The sequence below is a fragment of the Pteronotus mesoamericanus genome, unplaced genomic scaffold (assembly GCF_021234165.1).
Source record: "Pteronotus mesoamericanus isolate MK-2021 breed Mesoamerican mustached bat unplaced genomic scaffold, CSHL_Meso_final scaffold_167, whole genome shotgun sequence".
In the NCBI taxonomy this organism is placed as follows: Eukaryota; Metazoa; Chordata; class Mammalia; order Chiroptera; family Mormoopidae; genus Pteronotus; species Pteronotus mesoamericanus.
Window position 1 is genome coordinate 2,207,117 of NW_026555308.1, and position 15,907 is coordinate 2,223,023.

Genomic DNA, 15,907 nt, shown 5'->3' on the forward strand with positions numbered 1-15,907 from the left:
GGCGTGTTGTGGAGGATGTTTGCTGACGCACTGCCGATGGCCCACTGAACTACAGTCATCCAAGAGAGCCTCCACCAAGTTCTTCCTGAGACCTCCTGAGATGGGCCTGTTTTCTTCAGGCAGAAGCGCGGAGAACTTCTTTAGAGAGTCAAGGTCAACTTTTATTGCACGGGAACCAAAACTATCACCTCTCCCCCTTTCCTGAGCTGGAGACCTGCAAGTGCAAACAGGGCCGGGGATGCCCCGCTACTCATTACTCTGACCAGCAGGGGGCGCTCCACCAGAACGCCGCCTGCGGGAACACTTTCAAAGGGAAGCGTCAGGTATCACGTTGACCGAACCAATCAGTTGGGTCAGTGGCCATTCTCAAACAACTTTTTAAGTTGTTCCGTATCTTTTCTAATTTCATTTTGTTAGCTGTAAACTCTCGGCAGAGGACCTCCTCATTTAATTGGTCTTATGGCTCAGGCTGGATGGTGCTGCCTGTTCAGATCGATGGGTTCGCAATGGAGATTAGTGACTGCAGCTGCTCTGCCAGAGTATTAATTCTGCATCTCATGTGGAAGTTCGAGATGACTAATACACAGACAACATTTGCATAGAATATAAAAATATGGCCGAGAGTCAGACATTTCTGAGCCTTTACTTTACGTAAGATTCCAGGGGTTTCTTACTGACCATGTGCAGGGAGACTCTTGGTTTTTCCTTCAGGTATTCTGTTCACATGGGCATCTGCCCTAGTTGCACTTGCTTCACCCTTGGAGACATTCAGAGCTGTCTGGGACTTTGTCACTTGGAAATCTCTAGAGTTCCCAGATTTGGGAGTCTGAGAACCAGAACTGCTGCTTCCTTCTTTGTTGAACCACTCTATCCAGACCTAAGAATTCATCATTGAAATCCAGAGGCAAAAATGAGGGGCAGTCTGCCCAGAACTGGAAACTGTTTTCAAGAGAAGATGGATAGGGACAGTAACCAACCAACACTTGTATTTTCTAGGTGTCCACATGTAGATTTTAGTAGTTTATAAGATGAATCTCTGGAGAGTAAGGAAACAAATATGTACCTGTCTGTGAATGTTGCTATAATCAGGGCATTTGGCAGCAGAAGGGCAGATTTGCTTTTTAAAAAAATCCTCACCCAAGAATATGCTTATTGATTTTGAAGAGAGAAGAAGGGAGAGAGAGCAAGAAGCATCAATCAGTTTCCTCCCTTACATTCCCTGACCTGGGATCAAACTGCCTGCCACCCAGGTATGTGCCCTGACTGGCAGTGGAACCCAAAACCATTTGGTGTACCATGATGCTTCAACCAACTGAGCCACTGGCCAGAGCTGATTTTCTTTATTAGGGTTACAGAGAAAGCTAGAATAGAGATCTAGTATCTTTTCCAAAGAGCTTGAAATGAAAACAAATCCAGCTTTCTGATGCAAAGAGCTTCCCTTGATATAGTAATTCTTTCTGCAGAGCACAGGTAAAACTTTGCCTCAGTTATTTTTCACTTGGGACATCAAGAAAAAAATTGTGAAAAGTGCCTATTTGCCTTGTACTGGCTAGAAGATGAAGACTTTTTCTTTTCAGTCTTAGAGTGATTCTTGCTTTCTGTTTTACATTCTTATACCATCAAAGCTGGATTTTGACCACAGGCAGATGATTCTCTTCTGGTCTGGGGACTGGGCCTCACTGGACAGGATGGGAGACTGGGCTGTTGGTGACCTGCAGACCTTCTTTTTCTCCTCCACACCATTCTTGGCCTTTGAGTGGGCTGAGTCCAATTCACTGTCTCTCTTCCTGAGCACTTTGTCAGGTTTTGTGTCTTCTACATCTTGCTGTTGTTCAGTAATTGGGGCTGCATCTGGTGCATCTGGAGGGGACCTTCACAGCTCTGAGTGTCTGCCACCCACCCCTGCCAACCTGGACACGTTAGAGCAGCAGTGATTGGTCAGAGCAAGTGTGCAGAAGCCATGAAGGAGGGGAAGAGGGGGGCAAGTCTTTTATTCAATATTATAATTTGGAGGTAAATAGGTTAAACATAGGAACCACTGCTGAGTCCATTTATATATTGGTAGAACATGGATGCCAATGAGGAACAGAGAATTCCTGAATCTAATGTGTATCACTCTACAGTTGTTCTGAAGGCAAAATCTGGCTTTAAAAGGTGCCCATTCAGCTTTCAATCTTATGCATTGTAATTTAGTTTTCTGAGTTGATAATATTTAAGAGTTTTTAATAAAAACCATGCATCTGGGCCAGAAGTGGCAACTGAATCATCATCTCCATTCTCTAGAAACCAGAATGTTCCTCTAACTAATCTATTAATTTATAAATAATAATTTCCTTGCCTGACTGTAGCATCTTAATAAATACAAAATTATTCAACTACTCCAGTAACTCAGGATAGGAACCTCAGGGCTACAATGAGCCCTCTTGTCTTTATCAGATACATGTTATCAGACATCAAGTTCTGTCCATCCTATCTCTAAAAATAGGCCATCCCCCTTCTACAAAGATTTGTGGAAGGGGTAAGAGGATAGTCACAGGGTCAGTAAAGGCATTGTTTGCACGTGATGAAAAACCAACTCATAACAGCTTAAGGAGAAATGGAATATATTGGTTGATGTAATTGCGTAGTGCGAATTTCTTCTTGCAAATCCTCTGTGTTTCAAGCAAGGCTAGTTTAGGGACCCAAATAATGGCTTTAGGACCTGTATTTATCTTTCTACTTTGTTTGCTTTTGTTTGACTTCATTCTGAAAACTGTCTCTTTCCTTGTAGCAGGTAAGATGGCCACCAGTAGCTTCAAATTTACATTCCCCCAGACTAGCTATCACAAGGCACACAGACTTCTCTCTGCTAGTATTTGTTTATTAACTCCAGGCAAGGCTGTGATCACCCCTTCTTCGATCATATGCCCAAATATGAACCAACCATTCTGGATGAAAGAGGGGAGTATTCTAGTTTTCCTGGGTCATAAACCAAATCCCTTCCATTTGGGAATCCAGTGATGAATATTATCACCAGGACAAAATGGAGGAGTGGAGGAGTTCCCCAAATAAATCAAAGAATGAAAATGGGAAGGAATGCCCTTGAACAACAACAAAAATCTAGTTACCGTGATCCACTAGAGTTGCTCCATCAGCTTAATTGAGCAAAAGATTGAGAGGGAACACTTAAGGCACAAGGATAAATTAGTAAGCTACTTTAAAAGTAAAGGCGAACAACAAAAAAACAAACCAAACCCATAATAAGTGACAATCCAGTACCAATTAGCACCCAGATTTTGGTTTCTAAACACCATTCCATACTAAAAGAAAATATGTTTCCTTAGAGAAAGGGATGGTTGGAGGTCTGGGCAGGAAAAAAACAAGGTAAGTCTTGGACATTATGTATGTACCAGATAATGAATTTCACTTTAAAAATTTTAATGGGGCTATTAGAAAAATTTACTTACAGATTTGATGTTTATTGCCTCTCACATCCCCTCAGGAGACACATTATATCTGGTTGTCCTTCTTTTTAAAATGATATAGTCTATGGATAGCTTTCTAAGTCTTGCTAACTTAAAAAACTTTCATTCAAAGACATCTGGGCATGTACTTAAAGAGACTTCTGGTTTCCTCACCCTTCTCTGATGATACATAAATGTATATATAACAAAGGAAAGAGGAAAATGTGACTGGATAATGTAGTTTTCATTTCTACAGGTAGTCATGAATCCTTAGTTGATAGTAATCATTTTCCTGTCCACAATCTAATTCATGTTCCCTTTGTCTTTAGGCAGCATCTCAGTTGTTCAAGGTTATTAAAATCTGATATGGTAACCTAAAATTTCATGTTTGAGAGATTTGGTGCCCTTTTGATCTTACCCATGTAAGATTACCCTAATGTTTCATTAATTGTCATCACTGGACATGGCAATCCTAGAATTCTCTCAAGGAGATCTTTCCATCCATAATCTTCTCTGCTACCATTGTGTAGCAGCAAAACTATTTTTTATTGATAGTCCAAGTCAAAACAATATTAGAATCTCTCCCTTTTGGTCAGTTTATCCAGTAGCAAATGGAGCCCAAAGTGGCCAGCAAGAAGTCTCTCCAGAGCCCTGCATTAAGAAGAAACATTTGCAAGTAGATCATTAAGTGTTTTGCTGTGTATAATGTGCACCCACATTTTTGTATGCATTATACATGGGATTATTATATCCATGGCATGTAATCATTATACCCATGTATTATGGGCATCCTTATTTTTCCCTCAAAAATTTGGGCAAAAAACTGGGCATTATACATGGCAAAATATGGTACTTCTACCTCTTGTCTCTTTGCTTCATAAATTCCTGGTTGGGAGGAAGTTCAGCATATATTGGTATGAAACAGTCCCCCTTACCTCACATGGTAACCTCAACTGGTGCTGAAACTGAGTTGTTAAAAGACCATTTCTCTATTTCATAGGCATCAACTGTTGCTGGTGATGTTGTACAAGTAAATACCAATGAGCCTGTGGACCTCGTCCTTATTCCTAATATAGTTACTCTATTGTCAAGTAACAAATTATCCCAGAACTTATCTACTTAAAACAGTAGACATGTATCTCACAAGTTCCTTTGGGTCAGGAATCTGGTACTGGTTTAGTTGACTAGTGCTGGGTAAGGGCTTCTCATGATGTAGCAGTTAAGCTGTCAACAGGGGCTTATTAATTTGAATGCTTGACTTTTGCTGGAAGATGGGTTTCCAAGCTTGCTCGCTCTCAGAGCTATTGGCAGGAAGCCTCAGCTTCTCACATGAATCTCTGCATTGAGCTAACTTGATATGGCCTTGCAGCAGAATAGCTGGTTTTCCCAGAACAAGGGATTCAAGAGAGCAAGATAGAGGCCATAATCTTTTATAACTGAGCTCCAGAAGTCACATACCACCATTTCCACAACATCGTATTGCTTATACAGTACTATGGACTGTGTCCCCAGAACATTCATAGGTTGAAATCCTAACACCAAAAGTGATGGTATTAGGAGGTGCAGCCTTTGGGAGGTGATTAGGTCATGAGAGTAGAGCCATCATCGATGGGATAGTACAAAAGAGACCTGAGAAAGCTCTTTTGTCCCTTCTGCCATGTGAGGTTACACTGAAAATATCACCATGTATTAATCAGGAGGTGAGGTCTAATCAGCCACTAAATGTGCCAGCATCTTGATCTTCAACTTTGTAGCCTCCAAAACTGTAAGAAAATAAATTTCTGTCATTTATAAGCTATTCAGTTTATGGTATTGTGCTATTATAGCCCAAATGGAGAAAGACAAAAAGTCAGCCCAATACAAAGTGGGAAGGGATTACACAAGACTATGATCATTGAGGGCCATTTTGGCGACTGGCTACCACATCCTTTTTATTATAAAGTAAGTTTCTTGGTTAGAAATGATGTTTGTAGGATGCCAAGCTGATGAATAGATTCATTTATTCCTAATACACATCCTGTCACTTGTTCAACCTCAGGCTCATTAAGTGCCTCTTCAAGTAAATTAATTTCCCTTCCTGAGTATTTCTGAGCATTCTCAGATACAAATGCTCACTGTTGGTTTTCTATCTATGTTACCTCACATGGCTTTCATTATATCATCTTGATTAAGTGGGAAGTGATGCCTGAGATGTCATAAAGACCCTAAATCTGACTCACAAAGCTCAAACCTCAACATCTCCTTTAGGTTTGTAGTATAAGCCACCATCTGCAGAAACAAATACACATACCAACATTACCTCCTAGACCAGCAATCTTGGGAAGATTAAAGCAGTTATTCTCAAACATTAATGTGCACAGAAATTACCTGGGGATGTTGTTAAAGTGAAGATTTTGGTTCAGGAAGTCTGATGTGGAGCTTGGGATTATGCATTTCCAACAATCACCAAGGTAACGTCTGGTTCTTGAGTCACACTGAGTAGCGAGGGCTTAGCCCTTACTCTGAGAAGGATCTGAGCCACCAACGTACGTTTATGCATTTCTGCCTCCCCACTCAACCTTGCCTTTTGAAAGGATATCAGATTGGGAGTCAGACTTGGCCTCCAACAGTCCCAGCCTGTTGAAAATGAAAATCCCTAACACCTCCCTAACTGGGAAGGGCAGACAGCTGGGACTGAGACCTAAAGGACCGGGACTAGGTGAAGTGCCGAAGGCTCATGGGATGCACCAGTTTTCTAGGTTTGTTTCTGTGTTTCTAGGTTGTGGGCACCAACCTCAGAGTGCCTCTTTGTGACATTTCAGAGTTAAAGAGTAACAGCCACTTTTTATCTCCATTTGTTCTACTTAATATACACACAGGGTATGCAGTTATTGATTAGCTTTCAAGTTTGATTTAGAAGTTATAGGTTGTCATGATGGAATCATGATTAGCATAGGAGAGATCCTGATTGTGGATGTGGATACAGTAAGTGATGGGATTTTAAGTTGTTTTCCTATTGTAAGAAGGGCAGTTGCATTATGTTTGGCCAGAAAATTTCTCTTCTACTGAAGGGTAAATTGGTAAGAGGCACGTGTTAATATTATGCAGCTGGAGGAGTATATTTTAGTAGGAATTTATCATGCTTTTTGGCTTCCCAAATTCTGTAACTCCTTCCAAAGTTTAGGTAATCCCTTACCTAATAATCCTGGCTGAGTAAAAAGTCTACTTCTTCCAATTTAAGGGAACCCTGAATAACTTGTTTCCTAGCCTCTCTCGCAGCTGAGATGTGGGCATGTGACTATCCATCAGGTATCTTAACTTAACCTTTGACATGAAGAGGAAACCAAGGGTAACACGCTAGCAATGGCAGCCACTGTAGCCAGATGGATTCTCAGGGCAACACTGCTACTTGTGGCAGCCTATGTCCAGTGATAGCTGTGTCAAAGCCATGAACTATAACATTTATGCTTGGAGCAGCAGGAACCATTTGTATGCTAATAAAACCAGTTCTGTGGCATGCTTTGGGCCATTATAGCTTGCGTGTGACCTTCTGAGCCTGGTTCTTCAGCTGCTCAGTGTTTTTGAAAGGCATGCATTATCATTTTCAAGAAATAATTTTCTGCTTAGTTCAGCAAAACTTGCTTTTTGTTATTTGCAGCTAAGAACTGTGAGTGAGGCCACAATGTAGCCAATCATCAGAAAAGGACTTGAACCCAGAACTAAAAAACTATCGTACTCTCTCCAGTTCATCTCTGCTTCTCTTTGTTTGCATTTTTACCCTACTCTATAGCCTTTTGCATCTCCATTTATGAGGCAGTCAGGAGAGGTTTGTAAACTCCTAGGTTTACATATTCAGATCAAGTCATACTAAGAATGACCTGCAGCCCCTCTGCCTCAGTTTCCAGTCCCCCCCTCCAATCATGAATTCTGACTAGGCAGGAGGGGGAGCAGTATAAATTGTGCTACTGGAGGCCACAGTCCTGTAACTCTGGATTAGAGGATCGTTCTCAGAAAGAGGTGACTCATTGTGAGCTGGGAAGACATCCTAAAAGAAGTCTATTCTAAGATCCTGGAGTTTCTCAGTTATTTCATGCTGTGTTCTCTCTGATATATATCTCCCTGCAATTATAAACAGATCATTCTTCACACCAAATACTTTAAATAATTAAGTCTAACTCTGTAATGCCATGTCCCTATCATTAACTTTGATGCGTATCTGCAAACACATCATTAACTTTGCACAATAAATGACCAGATATGAGAGAAAAATAAGGCTCAGTCAGATAATACTACAGTAACCCCAATTTCTGAACTAAGAAAATAAGAAGAAAAAAATTTCATAATGGAATTTTCAAATCCATAAACATAAGCCTAGATTTACAAGGTGATGCAATGAGGTCTCATAAATTTTCTATCCTGTCTTTACCTAGATTGCTTTATCTCCAGGTTCTGACTTAGGACTTTATAATATACTTTGTTGTCATTGTTGGGTCCCCAGAGACCAACAAATAGGTGGGACAGTTCTTTTTGCTTGTCTCTAATGAGGTTCTGAGGGAATTTGGTCCCAGCAGCCATGAAAACTACTGTAAATATCCACCTCTAATTTCCCCAAACATTCTTCCCACACAGAGGGCTAAGGTCATGAACGTTTGGTCCTCACCTGCTCAGGAACTACCTATATTTCTAAGACTTTCCAAACCTTATAATAAAGAGAAGCATTGACCAGTTCCTCAAAGGTGAATACTTGATAGCAACAGCTTCTCCCAGTTAAGATAATATCAGTGATGTCAAAATGTCTTTACTAATGAGTGAAATTCTTTGAAGAACTCCTTTGAGATCCAGGGAGTAATAGGAGTCCTGAATACATCACCTGGAGCTTGAGATAAACTCAGTAATAACTGGTTGTTTCTTTTGTCTCTACGAGCTACTAAAAGAGACCTATATAATGGCAGAGAAAGGATTTGTATGTGCCTGTGTGTTCCTTTTATGTTATATTTGATTAAAATTTTAAACTGAGTCCAGTGGGACCAGTATCATCTAGGACTGGGAGTTGGAAGAGGGTGTAGGGACAAGGGGAAGATCCTGATGGAACAACTCAAATACAGGTTTCACTAACATGACCATCACTGGAGCTTGGGTTGTTGCATCTAAACCCTTATCTTTTTGGTTTGTGATCCTTGCATCTCTGCATCTGATTCCAGGCCCATGAGAGGAGCAAAGTAGTCAAATGTATCTTAGTTTCTCCTCCTGGAGCTCTCTAGGAAGTCCCATCAGCAGCTGCTCCTTTTCCTCTTCTCCCTGAGCACGTATCTAGTCATGGTCCTAGGCAACCTACTTATCCTCTAGGGCATCAGCATGAACTCTCACCTGCACACTCCCATATACTTCCTCAGGAACCTGTCCTTCATGAACATCTGCTTCTCTTCCACAGTCCCCAAGATCCTGTCAAACCACATACTCAGGATTTAGAACATCTTTTCTGGGTGTCTTATGCAGATTTATTTTCTTTTCATGCACATAGATATGGACAATTTCCTCCTGGCTGTGATGGTTGGTCTGTGACTGCTTTGTTGCCATACGCTATCACTTATTCTACTCAACAAAGATGATCTATCAGCTCTGTGTCCTGCTCCTCTGGGTCATAGGTCATTGCCAACCTGGATGTCCTATTGCATACCCTCCTGATGGCTCAAGTCTCATTCTGTGTAGACAGCACCATCCTCCGCTTCTTCTGTGATGTGACTCCTTTCCTGAAACTCTCCTGTTCTGACACACACACCTCAATGATATGATGATTCTTTGTTTTTTTTTCAAATTATAAGAGAAAATTTATTTAGAAAGTTACAGAGGTAGTAGAAATGAATGCAGCTTGGCTCTGTAGGCTGAGGAAACAAGTTTCAGAAGCAAAATAATAGCCCTTAAAGCATAGGAGAAGAAAAGGCAAAGGTAATACATCTGCAGGGAAGAAGGGGACAGGGAAAGGCACAGACATGCTCCCTAGAGGGAGATCCCTGAGATCATGCTTCTTTTTTTAAGGTTTTTAAAAAAGAACAACTTTTTATTATTTATTTTTAGAGTGAGGGGAAGGGAGGAAGAAAGAGAGGGAGAGAAATGCCAATGTGTGGTTGCCTCTCATGTGCCTTCTACTGAGGACCTGGTCTTCAACCTTAGTATGTGCCCTGACTGGGGATTGTACCAGTGACCCTTGGCCTCACAGGCTGGCACTCAATCCACTGAGCCACACCAGCCAGGGTTGAGATGATTATTCTTATTTAAGTAGGGCGGATAATGATCATTCCTTTCATTTGCAGCCTATTGTCATATACCCTTATCAGTTGTGTTGTCCTGAGAGAAGAGTCCCACTGACAAGGGAAGATGGAAGGCCATCTCCACCTGTGGTTCCCACCTGGCTGTAGTTTTCTTCTTCTATGACACCACCATATTTCTGTATTTTAACCCTTTATCCTCCCACTCAGCTGAGACAGGCATAGCAGCTGTGTTGACGTACACAGTGGTGACTTTCATGCTGTAGCCTGAGAAACAAGGATATAAAATGGGCTCTGAGAAAAGTGGTTGCTATGAAATTTTCTTCTACTGAAAATGAAACAGGCTAGGAAAATCACCAAGAGAACTAATTTCTAATAAAATTGTGTTTGCTTTTTATATTATGTAAAACTTATCATTTGTCCTTTGTAAGAGAATCATCTGTATATCTTGAGAAAACAAAACTTGATACACCCTCTTCAGGTTAAAGATGGAAAGAGAGGTCCTTTTACCAAAAAAAAAAAAAAAAAAATGTTCCAGCTGCCAGTGCTCTCCAGTCAAAACTCATTAGAAACACACCTCTTGTTGAATAAATTTGGTTTATTACTCATTATAACAAGGGAGAATACCCACCATAGGTGAATAATGAGGAATCTTAGGAGGAAGGAGCTAGAAAGGATTTATTAAAAGACTTGGGCTTGTGTGAAATAATTTTGGTGTGGATTTGAGGAGTTTGGTCTTTGCTCTGGATCAGATGCTAGATATCTTAATATATTTTATCTAGAAGAAGGGAAGATGAAATGGAGGCCAAAGCTGTGATTGGCAAAGAAGTAATAGTCACTCGTATGATCCAGCATCAGGGGAATTTGGTAATTTTTGTGGCTTGAACAATGTGGCAAAGAAGTAGCAGTTATGTACATCATCCACCATAGGGAGTGTTTGGTCATATTTTTGGTTTGGACAATGTTCATTATTTTTGCATTAAGACATGATTACAGAATGGTCTTGTTTTGTCTTGCTCCACAGTGTGGCCTTGTGTGATAGTGATATTCTGTGAAATTTTCTATGTCCAATAGGAGAGCACAAGGACCTAGCTGTGAGTGCCAGGCTAATTCATGGATGTCAGGGCTGGTTTATCTTTAACAAGGGAGATACAGAGATAATGAGTACATCTAACAAGGTCAGGCTGATCTTGGAGCAAGAAGGGGAAGGTGTTCTTTTAAAACTCCAGGAAGCTCTAATTATGCCACACACCCAGGCTACTCATTTTTTATTTTCTTATCTGAGCTGCATGTGTCACACAACATTACAACAGGAATATGGGTAAGTTAAACAAGAAAGAAATGTCTTTCAAAATATCAATGACCAGGCATGCCAATCAACTGCATTTTTTTTCACTTTCTGTTTCAATTGTCAATTCCTGAAATATTTTATATAGATACTAATTCATATACTGATTTTCCACTTTTGTTTATGATTAAGTTTTTCTAAATTACTATGTAGGTTCCACAATTTTATTTTACCTCCATTATATATTTCCATCAAGTGCCATGTACTTACTCGTAGTTCTGTTTCTGAATTAAAACATAAAGAAATTTACTATTTGAAAGTATGACTTTAAATTTATTTTGAAAATGATTGTAGGCTTCTGGTCAAGAAAGTGGCAAGGTAAATGCAGTACTCATTTCCTCCTACACCAACATCAAAAATTACAACTAAACCACTGAACAGTCATCATTCAGAACCACCTGAAACCTAGCTGAACAGAAGTCCTGCAACTAAGATGAAAAAGAAGCCACATCAAGGCTTGTAGGAATAACAGAGCTGCAGAACAAGCTAGTCCACACCCATGTGAGGCAGATAAAAATCAGGAGGGATATCTTGGCTGTGGAGGTTCCCCCTGACCAGTGAGGGGTCCAAGCTCCACATGAGGATCCCCAGCACAGGTTTCCAGTGCCAGGAAGAGAGGTCCTCATAACTTCTGGCTATAAAACCAGTCGATATTGTAGCTGAGTAAGATGGAGGGTGGTTGGAGCCCCAGACATTTCCTCCTAATGGGCCTGCACATGGACTTAGGACTTACTTGGACTCACTTCCTTTGAGCTCCACCACTGGAGCAATAGCTTGAAAGTCACCAGGGACATAGAGGGAGGAAATGAATTGCCTGGCACCAGTGTGAGAGCTGGAGGGACAGCTTTCTCACAAACAGAAATGCTGGAAGAGGCCATTGTTCTTTTTCTGAGCCTGTCCCCCATTGAGCCAGCAGGAAGGTGCCATACCTGAATCTCCGTCAACCTAAGGCTGCTGGCCCCACCCTGGTGATTCTCTGAGACCCTGCCCCATCCAACTTGCAGGCCCACCCTAGCTGTTTCCCATAGATTTTCCATTATGAATGGCTTCTTGTCTCATGCTTTAGACTTTCCTAAAATTTCTCAAACAAGTAGCATGTTGTCTTGCTGTGCCTGTACCTCTTGCTAAGTAGTCCTAGGCTTGGCACTAGCACAGTCAGCCTTAGTTTGCAGTCTGGCCTCTCCTGGGCACTTCCAAGCCCAGCACAAGTAGCAGCCAGCTGCAGATTGCTTTGTAGCCTAGGATGAGAGGCCCTGGGAAGAGCACAGGTGGCAGCTGAAATTGGCCTGCACTTCCAAGGAGGCTCCAGAGCCAATGCATCCAGTGGACAACTTCAGACCATGTTGAAGCACTACCCAACCACATCCACAAGCAACACACTCAAGGGGCGGACTCAGTGGGCACCAGAGCTCCATTGAAGTAAGTTCCACTCTTTGGGGTGGGCCCTTGCAAAGCTTATGCTGTACAGTTGTCCCAGCCAGTCCTTGCAGTCAACTGGCCTGAAGGTAAGTTGCTCCCATTGAGGTGCCAAGAGCAATCAAGGCTAAACTACAACAAGAGGGTATACACAGTCCACATGGTGGTGGGTGGTGAACCTGGAGTGCCCAGCTCAGGTGAATGGGGAGGCTGTGCCACTGGGCCCTACAGGACACCTACTACACTAGGCTACTCTACAAAGCCCAGGAGATGTAGCAGCTCTACTTAATACATAGAATCAAATACAAGGAAGCAGCCAAAATGAGGAGACAAAGAAACAGGTCCCAAGTGAAGGAACAAGAAAAAGAACTAAATTAAATGGAGGTAAGCAAACTAACAGATACAGAGTTCAAAACAGTGGTTACAATGATGCTTAGTGAGAAATTTAACAGCATAATAAAAGGGCACCTAAACTGTAAAAAAGAACTAGTCAGAAATGAAGGATACACTAACTGAAATGAGGAATAATTTACAGGGAATCAACAGTAAAGAAAATGAAGCTGAGAATCAAATCAGTGATTTGGGATATAAAGAAGCAAAAAACACCCAATCAGAACAGCAAAAAGAAAATTAAAAAAAATGAAGCTAGTGTGAGGAGCTTCTGGGACAACTTCAAACATACCAATGTTTGCGTTATAGGATGCTGAAAGGAGAAGAGAGAGAGGAAGAAGTTGAAAACTTACTTGAAAGACAGTTGTTAAACCTGGTGAAGGAAATAGACATACAAGTCCAGGAAGCACAGAGTCCCAAACAAGATGAACCACAGAGGCCCACACCAAGACACATCATAATTAAAATGCCAATGGTTAAAGACAATGAGCTTAAAAGCAGCAAGAGAAAAGCAGTTAGTTAGTTATCTACAAGGGAACTCTCATAAGACTGTCAGCTGATTTCTCAACAGAAACTGCAGACCAGAAGGGACTGGCAAGAAATATCTGAAGTGGTGAAAAGCAAGGACCTACAACCAAAATATTCTACCCAGCAAAGCTATCATTTAGACTAGAAGGACATCTAGAGCTTCCCAGAGAAGAATATGCTAAAGGAGTTCATCACCACCAAACTATTAGTATATGAAACATTAAAGTGTCGAAAGATAAGAAAGATAAAAATATGAATAATAAAATGGCAATAAATATATCTATCAAAAAAAGAATAATTGCATGAAATAAAAAATTGACAAATACATGAAACTGGTTAAAATCTCACTGAATGGGATGCCCTGGATTTTGAGCAACGAAGAGGAAAATAAAGGAGTTTCCCTTAATTTCAGAGAGAGATGTAAGATGACATCTTGTAAAAAATCTAACAGGGGAACATCTGAGATCTTGCTCCCTGGCACCTGTACTCAGTTTGGCTCAAATAAACTCTTACTAAAAATTTTTTAAAAGTAAAAATGAAAGAAAACTGACAATTCAGAATCAGAGGCTGTTTCTGAGTTTATCATATGATTTTCTTTTTTAATATTTATCATATTTGTGCATTTATGTGAGTATGTTTGCTGGAAGGAATAAATGGTAGCATTTTCAACTTTGTGTATATCCAAGAATTCTTTATAATAAGATGGGAAGTACCTGTTCCTTGAAAGTTTGAAAGAAATCCCCAGTCTTTGTATCACATGTTTTGGTGTTTTGTTATCAGATGAATGTATGTTTATTATTGTTATATATCCCTGTTTTATTTTTGTCATTATAAAGTATCTCTTTTTTCGGTAGTAACATTTTGTTTTAAATTTTATTTTGTCTAATGTTAGTATAGCCAGTGCAATTTTCCTGTGGTTGCTGTTTGCATGATACATCTTTTCCATTCTTTTACTTTCAATCTATTTATGTCTTTGAATCTAAAAGTGTGTACTCTGTAGACAACATATACTTTAATCATATTTTTTAATTCAGTGTGATGATCCCTGCCTTTTAGTTAGATTGTTTAATCCACTCAACTTTAATATTATTACCAATATAGTTAGATTTATGCCTGCCATTTTACTTTTGTTTTCTAAAAATCTTCTGTCTTTTTGTGTGTTTGTTGCGCTCTTTTGCATTAAGTGAATGTTATCTAATGTAGCATTTTAACCCCACTAATGATTTTTTTAACTATACTTTTTGGATTCTTTTTAGTGGTTTCTCTAAGTTTTACCATATACATCTTATCTTAATCAAAATCAGCTTCAGTTTATACTAGCTCAACTCCTTTGATTATATATAGAAGTGCTTCTCCTGTATAGCTCTAATCCCTTTCCCACCTTTCTGTATTACTTATTTATTTTGCTTTACATATAATTTATCAAAGTTACAAACCCAACAATACATTGTTATAATTATTACTTTACCATCTATGATCATACCCTTAGCTCATTAAAACTTTACTCCCATGTACCTCCTTTGTGCTCTTATTGGCAAATATATAGCACATATAGTGCATTTCTATATGCTATGGGCTCAACAATACATTGCTACATAGTATTTTATCCAATTGCTTTAAAAATCATTTAAGAGGGGAAAAGATTTAAAATGTACTTATAGTGTTCTTTATAATTACTTAATTAACTTTATCAATGCCATTTGCTTGTTTGTGTGGATTTGAATTGCTACCTGGGATCACTTGCTTTCAGCCTGAAGAAACTCCTGCCCTGATTCCTGTGTCTCAATGGTTGGAGCATCATCCTATAAGTGAAGGTTGTGGGTATGATTCCCATTTTGGGTTCGTACTCAGGTTATAGGTTCCATCTTCCAGTTAAGGTGCGTTCCAGTGGCAATAAATTGATGCTTCTCTCTTGCATCAATGCTTCTCCCTCTCCTTCACCTCTCCCTTCCTCTGTCTCTAAAAGCAATGAGAAAATGTCAGGTGAGGAAAAGAAAGCAATTCCTTTAGTATTTCTTGTAAGCAGGTCTGCTGGCAACAAATTCTCTTAGTTTTTGTTTATCTGGGAAAGTTTTTGTCACCTTAGTTTTGAAATATAGTTTTGCTGGGTTCTTGATTTACAGTTTCTTTCCAGGGCATTTTTCTTTTAAATTGTTGTTATTTGTGAGAATTCTTTAAATGTTGACTCAATAGTAAACTATTAAACAATATTTTTTGAGCATGTCAGATGCCTTTTCACCAATGCTGAAACTAGCTTTCACAATGTATATTTTTGCCTCTGGGTTTTATTAATGGTTTTCTGTACATAGTATATATTTTAATTTTATATAATAAAAGTAGCAAGCACTCAGTTTGTGTTTACTTCCACTTCCTTCATGGTTTTATATTTTTGTAAATCCTCACCCATGATCATTTTTTCATTGATTTTAGAGAGAGAAGAAGGGTGAGGGGGTAGGTGGGGAGAGAGAGAAAGAGAGGGAGAGAAAAACATCAATGTGAGGAGGAATCAAGATGACTGAGGAGTGAGGGGAAGTCAC

The 15,907-nt window shown here is 39.9% G+C and overlaps 1 pseudogene; it reads right to left on the reverse strand.

Annotated features, from left to right (window-relative positions):
• Window positions 1–319: 319 nt before the first annotated feature.
• Window positions 320–3,865, reverse strand: LOC129083283 (GRAM domain-containing protein 2B-like; annotated as a pseudogene).
• Between the last annotated feature and the right edge of the window lie 12,042 nt (window positions 3,866–15,907).